Raw genomic sequence first — 16978 nt, 5'->3', positions numbered from 1 at the left:
TGACAATTGTAATAGATATCTATTATAGACCAGGAGCTTTATCTTGATTTTGCATGACCACTTGTAAGCGAGAAGGCATGCTGCTGTGACATTCAGTGCAACTAGCTACTATGTTATTGTTGTATTATTACTTACCATTTGTTTTCCTCTAGTCCTAGAGGCATTGTGGATGTCTGAGTTCTGCTAAACTAAGCATTCTGCAAACAGAATTATATCCCTGCTGAAGGAGTATTTAGTTTAAGGACTTGTCTCCCAAGGGACACTGTAAAGTTAAAATGAATTAACTCACTGAGTGAAATTTCTGTCAGTTGTGTGGTGTCTATTCTGACTAAATTTCTTTTCAAGAAGATTGTCCATGTTCTGAGCTACTAAACCAGTCCTCAAAGTATCTTAATATACTTAGAGCTCTATTTCCAAATATTCAGTTGTTTACACTGGCAATAGTAGGACTACTAGCTGTCTTGATCTGTATGACAATTTATGAGTACATTTGCCACGGGTGTGATAGATGTTTGGAACAGTAATGGTAGTCAGGTAAGAAGAGTAGTTAAAAAGATTACTTTAATAAGAAACTATGATAAACATGCATCAAAAACTAGTCCAGAATAACAAAAAATAAGAAGGCACTGACAGATATGATACAATGAAGAGAAACAGAGCCTAATGCAGGACTCAATGAACTCAGTGAGAACCTTTTGTCTCTCTTCAGTGGGATTTGGAACAATCCCAAAATACGCATTAATACAGATAATTATTCCTATATTTATTTCCACTGAAAAAAAAACAAAACCAAACCCAACAACCCTAAACCCAAAGCTAAAACCAAAAAAAAACCAACAAAACCAAAACCAAATCAAAAACTTACAAACAAACAAACAATTAAAAAGAAAAAGAGGAGTGACAGGAGAAGTCAAAGCTATAAGATGTCTCCTACAGACACTAGAACCATGTCAGAGAAAATACTATCACTAAGGTATCATGTAGCACTGTATAAATGCATCTCATGGTATTTGTTTGGTCTGGGAATATATATTGGTTTGCATATGGACTGCAGGTTCCTTTCTGCAATAGAATAATAGAATAGTTAGGCTGGAAAGAACCTACATATAGCCAAAGTGTTTCCCACCTTCAACCTATGAATTTTTCCTGGCTTCATGACTTTTCATACCTAAGGTCATAGAAGATAAAGACCATTTTATTTTATTTTATTTTATTTATTTTATTTTATTTTATTTTTTATTTATTTTATTTTATTTTTATGCGTTGTCCATATTATGATGTTTACATTACACCACAGAGCTGACTCGTGGCCTTAAAAACTTACTGAAACATATTAAAAAGAAAATGATAGCAACAACAGGTACCCAGTTCAGTATCACTGGGTTAAGTTTTACTCTGGATTAGGATCTCTGTGCCAATAACCTGAGTTTAGGATGTCGTCAAAGACAAAGGATGTATGTGTATGTGCATGAGATATAACTGTATTTACATATATCCAAGGGCTTATTCTCAATTACTTGATAGCCATGACTTCCTTTCAAGGCAATGTATTTTGTGTTTTAAAAGCCATCTTCCTCATCTTATGGCTTTTTCTGCAGTTCCAAATTACCTAAAGGGAATATTGGTGTAGATTTCTGAATAACTAGAAAAGTAAGAATAACATGGAGAATTTGAAGAACATGAGAGCCATGTTCTAAATGGAAACACTTTTCAAGAGAAAAGATGTTGACAGCTTCAACATCAATTACAGGAAAGAAAACAAATCCTTATCAGTGTGATATAAAATCACAGGCATGTTTCTGTCTTAGTGACTGAGATTCTTAAAAGCTTCTTATATCTGGACTGTAGTAAGGCAGTGAGGCAGTTTCTACATATTTCCTCAAAACGAAACTAATATCTAGTCATTATATAAACAATCAGCATAAATAATTTTGTTTGTTTATTTGTCTAAGTTGGCTTTCTAACATTAACTTGGGGCCTAAATGAATTTTTACAGTATCAAAGCATCAGTATAAGTCAAAGCTTAGAATTACCCTTATGTCAATTTAAGTCAAGCTTAAAAGTACTCTTAAGTCAATTTCAGCACTCTGTAAGTTTACATCTTATGTTACATGCATTGTGGAAACCTAATTTCAAAATAAAGACCAATGTTTTACAACTAGTAATGGGTAATTATGGGAAAGCATACATGCACTGTGGTAAAATGAGTCTGCCAAAGCAAAGAGGAAAAGTCACAGTCCATCCTGACTAAGAAAAATGTTAGGTTTTCCGAGAAATCCACACTCATGTATCCATCCAAATGGTTCACAGCTTCAGCTCAGCACACTTTACATTTCTTTGGAGTATGTTGAACTCATAGGCTAGAGGAAAAAGTGTTAAATAAAAAAAGAAGTTGTACTTTGTAGAAAGAGACAAAGTGTTTCTCTTTTATAGCTAGGGAATAACACAGGAGTATGACCGTAGAAATTAGTAAATATTAAACAAAGGATGTCAAACGACTAGTGCACTGGATATGGTTTATATAAAGAACACTGTGCTGCAATAAGAATACAACCCTGTTTTTGTAAAATCAATCAGATGTGCATTGCTATATGCATGAATGCAGCTTCCTTTGCAATGTAACTTTTCATATGTTTAGAGAAATTAAAAAGTTAGTTCATTAAAATATCACTCATCAGAGTAACTGTTAGACCACAGCTGTATCACCCAGGAAAATAATTTAGTTCATATCTACCAACACAGCAAAACTTTAATAGCGTGGCAATGTAAGAAGTAAGGCAGTGGCAAATTACTTCCCTAGTCTTTGAATTTTCAGGTGTCTGAAGTCTATGATATATATACCCTTGAGGTTGCTGCCATAAACTTCTTGCAGGCCAGAGTCATACACCATCAGAGATTAGATTAAAATAAAATTAAATTAAAATGAAATTAAAAGTGTGTTTTAAAGCTATGCTTAGTGCATAAAGAGGCCAAATTTTTAAATGAAATGTTTGAAATACATAGTAAAATTCTGTGGAAAAAAAAAAGCCCCAAAACTTTGTGTGTTTTAAAAATGGTTTTGGTTCTACATGGTTTGCACATGACACATCTTTCTGTTTGAGCCTAATCTTCCCAGGGATGGTAAAGGCAATCAAAATGTTCAGGCATTGCCTGGTTAAAGATCAAAACTGCTGGGAATCAGTTTCCCTTTGAGACCATTCAGTCCTTACAGATTCCAGTCCAACTGCCAGAAAGCTCATGTTCCTGTTCAGATGATCTTGATATTTCATGAACCCTGCTGAACAGTGCTTCAGTTTTGAGATATAATAAAAATGAACACAAGGGAAGTTTTATCCAGAATTGTGAGATTTTTTCTATTTTTTCCCATATTTTGTCATTTGACTCATAAAGACTATCGACTGACTGACATAAACAGATATCCTCTTCTGCTCCATGTTTTAACTTGTTTTGTCCAAGTTGCAATAATCAGCAATTTTGTCCTATAAAATTTAGTTTCCACCTTATGCTACAATAAAAAATAAAACAAAGAAAATGGTTTATGAATTCTTTCTCTTACAAAGGTTTGGAAAAATGACACTTAAAAGGTAAAATTAAATAAGTCACACCCAGATCAACAAAAATGTCCCACTTTTAGTCATTACACTTCTCCAAACTCTGCATAACTCCAATAGGGTGGGTTTTCACCTTAGGCTTCAGTTTATATCATGAACATTTCTAATTTATTTTCCTTTGCAGCTGGTGCCAGTGTCTATGTCAACCTTAAAAATACGCACCTTCTCAGTGATTTAAGTCTCAGATTTATAACTGGTTTGTCAGTTTTGTGGAATATGGTTGCTTCTTAGGCACCATTGCAGACTCCATGATGTGATGGGCTTTTGTTATTTTTGTCTTCTTGTAGATAGAATAATAAGTGCCCTTACAGATTTTTCTGTGAATTCCTACTTAACTTGTACCTTTTTTGGAAGACATAAACAGGCATATAGAGCTAGTAAAACATCCTTTGTCTTTCCTAGCTCATTAACATGAAATGGAAATGATTTCTTTCTAAATGATAATCACTGATGTTTGCTACAGCTTTTTTTGTTTACAGCTTCTTTAAGCGCAGCTGAGATGTTTATGGTGTTTTTACAATGTATTAGTAAATTCTCGTGACTAAGATGTGTTTTGTATTTAAAAAGTCTTTACAACTCGCAGTGTTTCATTATTTAACATTTTTTTCATGTTACGTAGAGCTACTAGGAAAAAAATGTCCATATTTTAAGCAGGGATTTGGCCACGTGGATCTCATTATCTTCAATGAGATTCAGATGGTTAATTCACCACTTTGACTTCAAATATTTATATACATGTGTACACATACTGCTGTGTTTCACTGAAACTGTTACTCTCCGATGAACAAGGATGATTATTCCTACCTGGACATATGCTAGTGCTTGCTGAATTTTTCTGGAGAGCCTTTCAGGCAAATTTTGTTCTACCAGTGATTTCACTGCACATGTACCCTTGTTATTCACTCCGCACAAATATTTCTCTAAAGAAGTTTGTTTTGAGCATTTGGGGAACAAATGCCCATTTTTCAAGGAAATAACTTGCTGAAATAATAGTCATTCACATGTGTTAATAGTTACGGTCTTTTCAAAAAACACCACTATGTGACCTACAAGATTAATCAAGCGCCATGAAGAAAGAATGGTGGATTTTCACATGATGTCACCATTAAAGAAGTTAATAAAGAAACTTATGGAGAAGTTTCACTGCTGTTTGTGAAAATATGCGGCACAATAATTGTGAACATGCAGGCTAATTCTGCATTGAAAATTGAGCTATTTGCAGTATAACAAGCTCCACTCCTAAATGGTTCTTGCTCACCTTACAGCAGGCCAGTACAGGATCCAGTTAAGAGCTACTTTAGGCTGCTCTTCTACAGTTGAAAGGAATCAGTCTCAGCCTGCAACAGAAAACCTTAAACAAAGTTCACTGTAGTGGTTGTAGGTGATACCACACCCAACCCTTGGACCACGAAAAGTTGTGGTCTCTCCTGGAAGGGAAGCCAAAGCTCTTTATGTTCTTTTATTTTAACTGCTTCATTTCACAGTCTGGTGCCTTAGTTGCATTTGCTACTTGAATGGTTTACATGCTGCCTTATGCTGACTCTTCCAAGAAAGCTGTGACTGACAGATAAAGTGCAAAACATCTGCTGGGAGATAACAGTTTTAAATCTTCACTGTGTTTACTTGATGGCTGGAAAGGAGATACAAAAGTAAAGCCTACTACATTTTATAACTATTATTAGTCCATAAAAATTGACCTTCTAAATGTATATATCTGGATATGGGTTCTAAAATCTACCTTGACTCATTCAATGAAAATGTACCTGTGCTTTTTTGAATTGCTTAGTTTTCACAAATTCCAGCAAGGTCAACATGAATTTTAAATGGTTGGACTGGTAAATATCAGGAATCTTTTACTGACATATGAGAGGATCCTAAAGCAACCAGACTGGAACTGCATCATCCCTGTTTTCTTTCAAATTATTGTGCCAGATGACACTGATGATGTTTGATCTCTAAAAATACTTCTTAAATAAATAAAAAAAAAAACTAAACCAAAACAAAAAACAAAAGTGACTCCCTCAAAAAAGCCCAACGAAAGAACAAAATCAAACCCTGCAGAACCAAAACAAACAATCCCTCACCTTCTAAAATCAACCAGGACAACTTCCAATCCAAATTAGAAAGCTCACTGCTTCAGACATAGCAAATGAAAGTCTTGAAAGAGAAACCTCTTAATTTATAACTGTATTTTTGTATCATTTTACAACCCTCCAAGATGTTCACTCTGGCCTTACCAACAGCAGCCAGGTCAAGGCTTTCCTCTCAGCTGCCCACTTTCATGCCCCTTTAGCAGTACACCATAGACACAGTATTTAAGCACCAAACCAAATCCAAATACATTAAACAGTTTTGCCCTTTATTATAAGGTTCCCAAATAATATAACCTTATGGAATTTCTCACTGCAACACATAATTAAGTAAGTCCTCTATTGTACCAGATCTCCAGATTGTAATAGCAAAAGATGGAGAAATTTAGAGTCTTTGTTGTTTTTTTTTTTTTGTTTTTGTTTATTTCTTTAAATAATTAAATATTCAGAAAGCAAACTTCCAAAAAGAACCAGCATTAAGGATTAAACCTCCAAATGAATTCACAAAAAACAAAAGCCCACAAACATTTGCTTGTAACTGCTCTTGTTCAAGCAGGACACTAAGTAATGACTTTTGCTCCTGATGTTTCTTCATTGACACCATACAAAGTAGCATGCCCCAGAACACGCTGGCTAGTGATTAATTAAAGTTTTTTTGCACAGGGCATGTAGAAGCTAACATACTCCCTTCCCCCTCAGGTGCAACCAAGTCCTTTTCCTTTTTATGTGAGGAATTTGCCCTCACTGGCTCAATTTCTCTCCCTCCTCCTCTCAGATGTACAACCAACCATGTGTAGTTATAACATAATCCAGATGCAGTATTTGGTTTTCATTTGGGTTTGTTTTTTGGTTGGTTGGTTGGTTTGGTTTGGTTTTGATTTGTTGGGTTTTATTGTGTTTTGTTTTGTTTTTCACCAAGTGAGCCTTGTTTTCTCCAGCAGAACCATCTCTGGCCACATCAACTACATAATTTTGTATCAATTGCACATTTAGATTATTTGCCACATTGACTGAAAATTAAGTGAGAAAGGGAAACATTCTCCCTGTAATACTGACAGCAGACACCACATTCTTGAGAATGGCCATTTTTTTTAGAAGCTTCACACAAACACAGACATCTATAAGATCTATTTGTTCCTTACCAATCCAGTGCAAGAGCTTTCCTTTAACACAAAGACATCAGTGTTGCAGTTTAGTTTTAAATGTTCAAGTGGGAATCTCCCTGAAATCTAGTAGTAGTATTATTATTACTATATCACATTTTCCTGTAGAGTGTGCTAAGCGCTATCCATATACACAACATGAGAGTTCTTAGACCTTAAAACACTATTTAATCACCAAATCGTTGCTGCAAACGATTTTTCCCTCATGTTCTGACCTACTTTCCCTGTCTTCATATCCTTCCTTGGATCCCAGTTCTAACCCTCTTGATTAATGATTGTCACAAATCTCATTTTTAGATGTTGATGTACCCTCAGTACTTGCAGTATGTCATCATATCTATTCCCTTTAGAACAGTGACACTACCTGTGTTATTACCTCCATAATGTAAGTTTACAGGAGTCTCTCAGGGGTTTCTGCTGCAAGGTACTAAACAGAGAAACGTATGAATTGATTTTTTTAGTTCAGTGGACAAACAGACTGTGAAAATAAAGATGATAACTAAAAAAAACTAGTTTTCAAATATGGGTTCTCTTGTTTCCAAACCATCCTTCTCTCACTACAAGCACATCAAGAAAAGTTAAATTTTTCATATCTTTCTCAAAAATAGTTTAACTCACTATAAAAAAAAAAAATAATGTTCCTAGAAAATAAATTTCTGCTATGTCTAGAAGTGGTATCAGAACTTTAAAATTCTTTAATCTTCAAAAAAAAAAAAAAATCACTTTAAACAGCCAACTTATGTATCTTTTTGATAATACAGTACCTAAATTTCAACTAACTAACCAAAGTACCTATCCTGGAGGGTAAGATAAGATGATTAAGATATCTTATATTCGTCTTCCATGGAAGGATTTCTCCATGGAATGATATTAAAATTATATTGGTGGTTTTCTTCCATATCGTAATGCAAACTCCTACTACACCTTGTTTGCTGCCTAATATAACCTCAAAGCTACTTTTGACATTCCTGTTTTATATTTTTTCTTTTGCAGTTGTGAAAAGCTTTTGAATTATTTTATTTGATATCTATCAATTTATACTAATGTTGCTCTCTGTGAATTTGTCTAACAGCTCTGTGATTTTTTTCTAATTGTCTGTGCATTCTGCTTTTTACAAGTTCATATTTTATGGAAATGCACTAACATATTTCCACTCTTTTTTTCTAGGTATTTTTTGAATTTGAAAAACGAAAATAAAACACAATGATGGAATTTCTCATTATGTAAAAAATCTCAGTGGAAGTCAATTTTTGCTGATCATTATTAGTTCTTTTGATCAGTATTTCTATCTTCAGCTTATTTCCCCATCTTAATATTTTGTGGATTTTTTTCTTTTTTTATTTAAATCACTTCTCTGAGATGCACAGTGCTCACATACACATGCAGTTCTTACAAAATCACACTCATATGCTAGGAAAGTATGAGAACTGTAGTTTACTGGGTTGCAATTCATGTTTTCATTCCAACTTTCAAGTATCAAATATATAACATAAAATTCCAGAAAGCTGAAGACTTGAAGAGTCCAGGAATGTCAGGAAAAAAGTATTTAGAAACAGAAAACAATGGGTTTATAACAATGAGAGAGAGTATGAGTGAAAAACTGAACATCAGTTTCTGGTGGATATGAAAGATTTTTCAATCTTCCATGGGGACTCGATTCTGATTGATTTTGTTAGCTCACCTTAAAGTTACGTTTGCACTTTGTAAGTCTGAATCTCAGTCCTGATCTTTGATTACCTCTTTAGCAATTTTGTAGTACTAGATGTTGGATTTCTTTTTTAACAAGGTAATACCTCTTTGGAGCTAGACTGCAATGAATCTTCTAAAAAATCCATGTCAGAAACTTCTTGGTGTAATCAATAAAGCAGTATGTTATTATTTAAGCAACCAGTTATAGCCAGTAGAACAATGCTTGACTACCCTGGGAAGATTGCCATTTAAATAAACACAGGGGAAAAATATTAATTTATTTATCTATTCCATATGTTTTTAATCTATGCAGCTCTTTTTATTTTGCAAAACAATTAATAAATTCTTAGGCATGGGCTTAAATTAAAATGATATACACAGCTTGCAAATTTACTAGAAAATATTCTACAAGTTTTGGTAATAAATTCTTTCTATAACTGTTCAATAGATTCTTAATGCAATCGTCATGTTTACATATTGTATATCAAAATTAAATAAGACAGTTAAACTATTTTTGGCTCTACTACAATCACACCGCAATTAAAATTACCTATTAAGGATTAAGTCTTGGATCCATCAAAGCAGTTAACCACATACATAATCTTATGGAATTTACCAGTTCAACACATATTTAAGTAAGTCCTTTACTGGAGCAGATCTCCATATCGTAATAGCAAAAAGATGGAGAAATTTAGAGTCTTTGTTAGGGTGTTTTTGTTGTTTTGTTTTGTGGTTTGTTTTTTTTTAACTTACAATATATGATTCACTTGTTAGAAATGTATTTAAACATTCATCTGACCTAGATATTGTACTTTTTTACAGTTCTGGTACATAAAAATATCCACCTCAAAAAACTGGAACATATCATGAACATCTTATAAGTGGACTGAGCACAAAGACCATGAAGCTCAAATTGATTTATCTACCACTTGAAAGCAATAAGTGGCATGTGCTACAGATCCCACTGAATGTCGGACAAATCTGTCACTTCCTCTGTTAAAAAATTATTTTCTGAAGTTCGTAAAGAGGGGAAAACTTGAAAATCTGAAGGCATAACTTTTCAAAAAGATTTGTTTTAAGGTTTCCACTGTTTAAGTGAGTAAGTTCTACATAAAGGTACCCAATTTTTGAAAATTTTAACTGACCTTCTTCGTAGTCTAGTCTTCTAAAATGTATTAAATGGGGTACTCCAACACTGAAGCTGCAGTCACAAATTTCACGTGAACAAATAGTCTGGTTTAGGTTACTTTCACATCAGAAAAATTTGTCCTAATTATTATCTTAACCACAATTTGAAATCAACTTAGAAGTTCAAGCTAAAATAGTATATCCAAGCTGTATATTTTATATTGCTTCAAAATATTTAAGATATGTAAACACTTTTAAACAAAATTAAAATAACGAAAGTTTAAAAATTCAGCAAGGGGAGAAAAGCTCCTCCAGCACTTTCACTTTCTAGAAATTTAGGGTTACATAAAGCATATATTTCCATGCCCATGAATGTCATCGGAGCCAAGATTTCACTACATTCTTTGTAACAGAAGCTAATCTGAATCATCTGAACTTTTATTAGTGGAAAAATTATAGTTGAACTCAAATAACTGAATGCAAACCCAGATTGCAGAGGTATTCCAACTGCATGTGACTTCCCTTCACATGTTAAAAAATCTAGTCACAGATTTCCCTGCTTATTTTGGTGGACATAATATTACCAGGAGTAAAATTACCATGGCAGCTTGGTCTTTTTTCATTGCAGAGTACACTGGGCTACATCAAAAGAAGCGTGACCAGCAGGTCGAAGGAGGTGATCCTTCCCCTCTACTCTGCTTTCATGAGACTCTACCTGCAGTACTGTGTGCAGGTCCGGTGTCCTAGATATAAGAAGGACATGGAGCTGTTAGAGCAAGTCCAGAGGAGGGCCATGAAGATGATAAGGGGAGCTGGAGCATCTCCCGTGTGAAGGCAGACTGAGAAAGTTGGGGTTGCTCAGCCTGGAGAAGAGAAGGAGACCTCAAAGCAGCCTTCCAGTATCTGAAGGGGGCCTACAAGGATGCTGGAGAGGGACTCTTCATTAGGGAGTCTAGCGATAGGACAAGGGGTGATGGGTTCAAACTTAAACAGAAGAAGTTTAGTTTAGATATGAGGAAGAAGTTCTTTATTGTGAGGGTGGTGAGGCACTGGAATGGATTGCCCAAGGAACTGATAAAAGCTATCTCCCTGGCAGTGCTCAAGGCCAGGCTGGACAGACCCTTGGACAGCATGGTTTAGTGTGAGGTGTCCCTGCCCATGGCAGAGGTGTTGGAACTAGATGATCTTAAGGTCCTTTCCAACCCTAACTATTCTATGATTCTACAATTCTATTAAAACGGTTCAAAAATTTCTATTACCTTTATACAAACAAACAAAAAAAAGCATGAAGGCAAGCACTTTTTGTTATTATGCTTTTTTTTCCAGCTCAGGATTTTTGTTGTGTTGCACAAATAGGAGGAAGCATCTGTCATAGCATACTGTAAATTCAACCAGGAATTAACTTGTACAAATTCATGCATGCTATTTCTGATCTACTACGGAAATGTGTTTTGTAATTAAGTTGCCAACAGTCAACTCCGCAGATTAGTTTTGGAAGACAGTCAAATCTTCCCAAGAGTACTGGAGTCCTTCCCTAATTGGCTAATACTTCATTATTTAGTGTAATATACACCAATTTATTTTTACGCATAAGTCATTCAGTAAGAATTAAGATTTTTTGAGAACATTTTACCCAGATTTCATCCTCTGAAACCTTTATTACACCGATGCTTCCACAAATGCTACCCATTGAGCATGAGGCAACAGAGTCAGTGGAAATCCTTCTCTTACAGTAGATAAGGTGTACAGGATAATGCCCTTCTGTCCTTCCTAATGGAGAAGCTATGCTTTTCAGAAGGTTCTTCTTTGCTTTCTAGGAGCTGCAGAATTAGACTCATGACTGAACGAACACTCTGTGGCCATTCCAAACACATTTTGTAACAAGGGACAATTTTTTGCTGTCCTGTAGTGTCAGAGTCACAAACTGGTTTTCTTCTTTAGGCTCCTTTTCTGCCTTTGCTTAAAGGAGTGAGAGCAGACACTCAACACTTCAAGATTATACCATACAGCAACAAACATGTGAGACTCTTTTTCATGACCTAGAATTGATTCTGGCATTGAAACAGTGTAAAAGGGAGAATCAAGTATGATAAACATTCAATGTCTTTATTCCTCAGCAAATAACAATAAAGACAGGGATGTATAGCTGTTATTAGAAATAACATGGCCAGCAGGACTAGTGATCATCACCCTGTACTCAGCACTGGGAAAGCCACACCTTGAATACTGTGTTCAGTTTTAGGACCCTCACTACAAGAAAGACATTGAGGTTCTGGAGTGGGTCCAAAGCAGAGTAACAAAACTGATGAAGAGTCTAGAGCACAAGTCTGATGAGGAGCAGCTGAGGGAACTGGGGTTGCTCACCTGGAAAAAAGGCTAAGGGGAGACCTTACTGCTCTCTACAACTACCTGAAAGGAGGTTGCAGTGATGTAGGTGTTGGTCTCTTTTGCCAAGTAACAAATGACAGGATGAAAGGAAATGGCCTCAAATTGTGCCAGGGGAAGTCTAGATTAGATATTATGAAAAATCTCTTCATGAAAGAGTTGTCAAGCATTGGAACAGGCTGCCCAGGGAAGTGGTGGAGTCATTATCCCTGGAGGTATTTTAAAGATGTGTAATGTGGCACTTAGGGACACGGTTTACCAGTAGACTGGGAATTGCTAGGTTAACAGTTAGGCTTGATGATTTTAAAGTTCTTTTCCAACTTAAATGGTTCTATGATTCTATGACTTTATGATTCTTCTAGTGTGACCGTGATACAGGAAAATTAGCATGCGTGAATATATGACTTGCTTTATAGGATGGAGATTGCTTAGTTGGAGATTAGATGATATACTTAGTTGTTGAGTAAGCAGGATGTAGTAACTCCTGCTGTATTTAAAACATATTATAGATCATTGATGCAATATGGTTGTTACAAGATGTATAAAGGCAAAGATCAATATGCAGATTGACACATCTGCTTGTAGGAAAGTAAAGAAGATGGGACTTTGCTGACTAAATGGATATATCTGCCATAAAAACATCTACAGCAAAGCTGGTCATACATTTGTAGTCATTGGAAAGAAAGAAACACACTTAGAATCTGACTCATTCTAAAATAGATGTCAGAAATAGGCCACATGTTCTGAAATGCCTTCTAAGCCTTGAAAAGCAATATTTTGCACCGAAGTACAAGTCTAAAGCAATGAATTGGCCATGTGTGCTGAACCACAGTAAGGTTCCCTTACTGTACAGCAGTCAGGTTTGTGTTCTCATGCTTTTCCTGACTCCTGCTGAGATCAGAATTTAAAAGTGCACAAATAGTAGGAGAAATGTCATGTTTACAATTCTTTTCAGTGTGGTGAGAAACAGGAAGTGACAGAAACAGTATTCTTGGCTGATATTCCAAAAGGGGTCTCTGAAATTATCCTTGAGGATTTGTCACAGATGCCTTACATTATGGTTTTGTGAGCTTGCAGAGTGGTAGAAATTAGAATCCGGGGAACCTATTCATTTTGATTTTCCATTAAAACAAAAAAGATTTCCTAAAACAGGAACAAGCTCCAAAAAGGAAGAAACATACTTCACAAGCAAACTTACGCTAAGAATGCTTTGCTGGAAATATTTATACTTTACTCCTGGAAATTATACAAAATACATTTTCACAGTGGTATCACTTGAATCAAAGGGTCTCTGCTTGTTAAGATATTGAATGAAGGTCTAAGGTTATCATTTCTGACGAATTCTGTTTAAAAGTACGCGACACATATTGAAATCTGTTTCTTCCAAAAGTCAAACAAAACCTGGCTTTTCTAAAAGTTGCCCGCATTTCAGAAAAACAATATTATTTTATAAGGTGAAAGTAATTCACAAAGTGCACAAGGAGGATCCTCCTTCTGACTCTCTAACAGTTGTGTTAACTTTTGTCATGTAGCCAAGTGTTGATCTTTATCTCTTCAGTTGAGAGTGTGTGAAACCTATTTTCAGTTACTCTGGTTAAGGTCAGTAAAAACCTTATGGCATGGTAGAAGTAACAGCCAATCATCCATAGCCTGGCTCTTAATGAGAAAAAAGTCTCAAGTCTCTTAATGAGACTTGAAGATACAGAATGAGGGTTCTGGGACTGCTTATTTTAAATTTGGGATATCTATAACACTTGCTTTCATGATTCTGATGTGGTCAACAAAAATGTGTCTTAAAATATTATGTCAGATTAAAAACAGCTCATCTAAAGCTGCTATTTTGCCACCTGCTGACAAAACTGCCACTTTTCCACAATGCCTACTGAACTGCTTGTGGGAAAACACTTTGACATGCTTTAGTCAAATCAGTAATTAGCTAATATTTAAACTTTTGAAGTTAGCCTCTTTTGTTTGTTTTTTTTTTTTTCCTCAGAGTGAGTTAGAGAGAACTAATGTATTCAGTCAGCAAGCATAGGGCTTCAGTATCCTTGGGGGAGGCATGGTGACAAGTAGCCAGAGTGGAAAACATTTGGCACAGCTGAGCCTGGAAGAGGACAGCTGTCTTCAGGCTACTCCATGCACAGAGTCTGCTAGAGGCAGACAGATGGGCTGAACCTGGGTGAGATGTTCGTCTCTTCAACACACACTCTGACCTGTGAACTGCTGAGCAAACAGGAACACCACAAGGCATCCTCCATGAGGAAAAACCTTCTTTCTTTCACCGACAAGTGCAAGGTCACCTCCTTGTTCCCTTTTTCCTTCTCTCCCCCATAGAAAGACAGGTCTATTGGAACAACATAGTTTGTGCAAATAAAAAGTATTTGGGAAACAGGAAGGCTGCTTTTTGTGGGTAGATTTTAAATGAAGCATCTTTGATTTTCTTGGGTTTCTTTTTTTTTTTCTCTTTTGTATTTTCAGGCTGACAGCTGAAACACCACTGCCGCTAAAAGACCTGACTACTCTTGTGATGAGTTCTTCTGGCCGCTGAAGTTCATGACACACTTTTGGCTCTGTGTCCCAGTCATTAGGTATGAGATGCCAGCCACCAGTGACCTCAGAATTAGCCCTCTGCATTGCCAAGCTGACCCAGCAAGATAAAGCTTTTACAACTCACTCAGATCTTTGTTTTCAGGCCACAAAGCTGATGTATTTTGGAACCACAACAAAGAAAGCTTTCTACACTCATCTGTACAGTGAATAAGAAATGAAAAAGAAGGAACTTCATAAGAGAAGGAAGAAGAAGGAACTGCATAAATTAAGTTTGTTAGGTTTTGCCCATAATCTCTGATTGTCCACTCTAACCACTTCTATTGGTGCTTGTCAAACATTCATAATATACTTGAACAAAGTTAACTCCTGGCTACTCAGCTTCTCTTTCTGCATAACTCAATAGGCAGAGTAGTGTTTATGAATACATTTTCATTTTTCTCATCTGTCATTCTTGAGGTAAATGAATGTCATTATTATTTGATGTGGTTTTATGACTTTTATGTGAATGACAGACATCTGCAGCATTAACACCATTGTATATAATTGACACATCTGTTAGGAAATTTGGAAGGGGTTGGAACCTGAAGGATTACTATTTTACCACTAAAAATTAGAATAATATATGGAAATTAGCAAATTTTGGCTTCCTGTGTTTTTTTGACAGATAGATTGCTCAGCAGATGAATTGAGAACCTTGTATTTGAGGTTTAGCAGTCCAGCATGCGTCATAGGGCAGCTCATTTATTGAAGGTATGATCTTTTACTATGCATCTCAAGCAAATTAATACCTTATACCTCTCAAATCTTTTGTTCTGCAGATACAGGTACAGATCAGAATAGTATGGAGAGAAAAGAAAGGAAAATTTTATCTGCATACTTGCAAACATTATCATAAAGAATGACCTGCTCCATAGCAAATACTGGTTGGACTTAGAGCCTAGTTCTAGCTGTTAGGAAGAAGTACTTTAATTTCAGTTATTAAAAAGTTCTATATTATTACAGTTCCAGTTATTAGGAAAAAGTTCTTTACTGTGAGGGTGGTGAGGCCCTGGAACAGGTTTCTCAGAGAAGCTGGGGCTTCCCCATCCCTGGCAGTGCTCAAGGCCAGGCTGGACGGGGCTTTGAGCAACCTGGTCTAGTGTGTGGTGTCCCTGCCCATGGCAGGGGAGTTGGAACTAGATGATTTTAAAGTCTTTTGCAACCCAAACCATTCTGTGATGCTTTCATCCTATGATTCAATGATTCGATGATGTGATGATTCAATGATTGTTCCCTCCCATGTGTTGTGGTTTAAATCCAGCCAGCAACTAATCACCACATAGCTGCTCTGGGATGGGGGAGAAACAGAAGAGTAAAAGTGAGAAAAGTCACGGGCTAAAATACAGACAATTTAGTAAGTAAAGCAAAAGCTGCACATGCAAGCAAAGCAAAATAAGGATTTCATTCTCTGTTTCCCCTCAGCAGGCAGGTGTTCTGCCATCTTCAGGATAGCAGGGCTCCATCATCCATGACTGTTACTTGGGAAGACAAATGCCACAACTCTGAACATCCCCCCCTTTCTTCTTCTTCCCCCACCTTTACACACTAATTATGATGCCATATTGTATGGAACATCCTTTTAGTCAGTTGGGGTCAGCTGTCCCAGCTGTGTCCCCTCCCATCTTCTTGTGCACCCCCAGCCTACTCGCTGGGGTAAGAGGCAGAAAAGGCATTAACTCTGTTTAAGTACTATTCAGCAGTAACTAAAACATCCCTGTGTTATTAACACTGTTTACAGCACAAACCCAAAACACAGCCTTATGCTAGCCACTATGAAGAAAATTAACTACCCCAGCAAAAAACCACCATGGCAAATCTACGCTTGTTCTTTGATTCCTTTCTTGCGGTCCTCTGCTTTAGAAATGATATTTTATTAAGATGGACTGCACTTTTCCATGTAGGAAAGACTTTGCTATGCAAAATTTAATCTTAAACAAACTAAAGCAAAACAAACCAACCAAACAAACAAACAGCAGCAAAAAAAAAAAAAAACAAACAAGGATTTTTAAGAGGTAATTGACTTATTTGCCTGTTGTAAATATTCTCTGGCTTGAATGAGTGTAACTTCAGGCCTACAGAGCAGCAAAGGAAAAACAGATAAAAAATTTTATATTATAAAGTTTATAAATTTTAATATTATAAAGTTAAGGGAGCTCTTTTGGGCCACATTGTTATCTGCTGTGGGAAATCAAAATAGGTTTCACATCCACTTCTATATGCTAAGGAGGCTCATCAAAACACAGCACACTTATTATGATGTTAAGAGTTTATCTATATGAAATCTCTCTCAAGTATGTGTCTTAGCTGCTGAAATTCTTCTCTT

Source organism: Pezoporus flaviventris, unplaced genomic scaffold, assembly GCF_033815535.1.
Source record: "Pezoporus flaviventris isolate CSIRO_AGI_PZ_B2104156 unplaced genomic scaffold, CSIRO_AGI_Pfla_v1 ptg000031l, whole genome shotgun sequence".
Lineage (NCBI taxonomy): Eukaryota > Metazoa > Chordata > Aves > Psittaciformes > Psittacidae > Pezoporus > Pezoporus flaviventris.
This window is presented reverse-complemented; position numbering follows the sequence as displayed.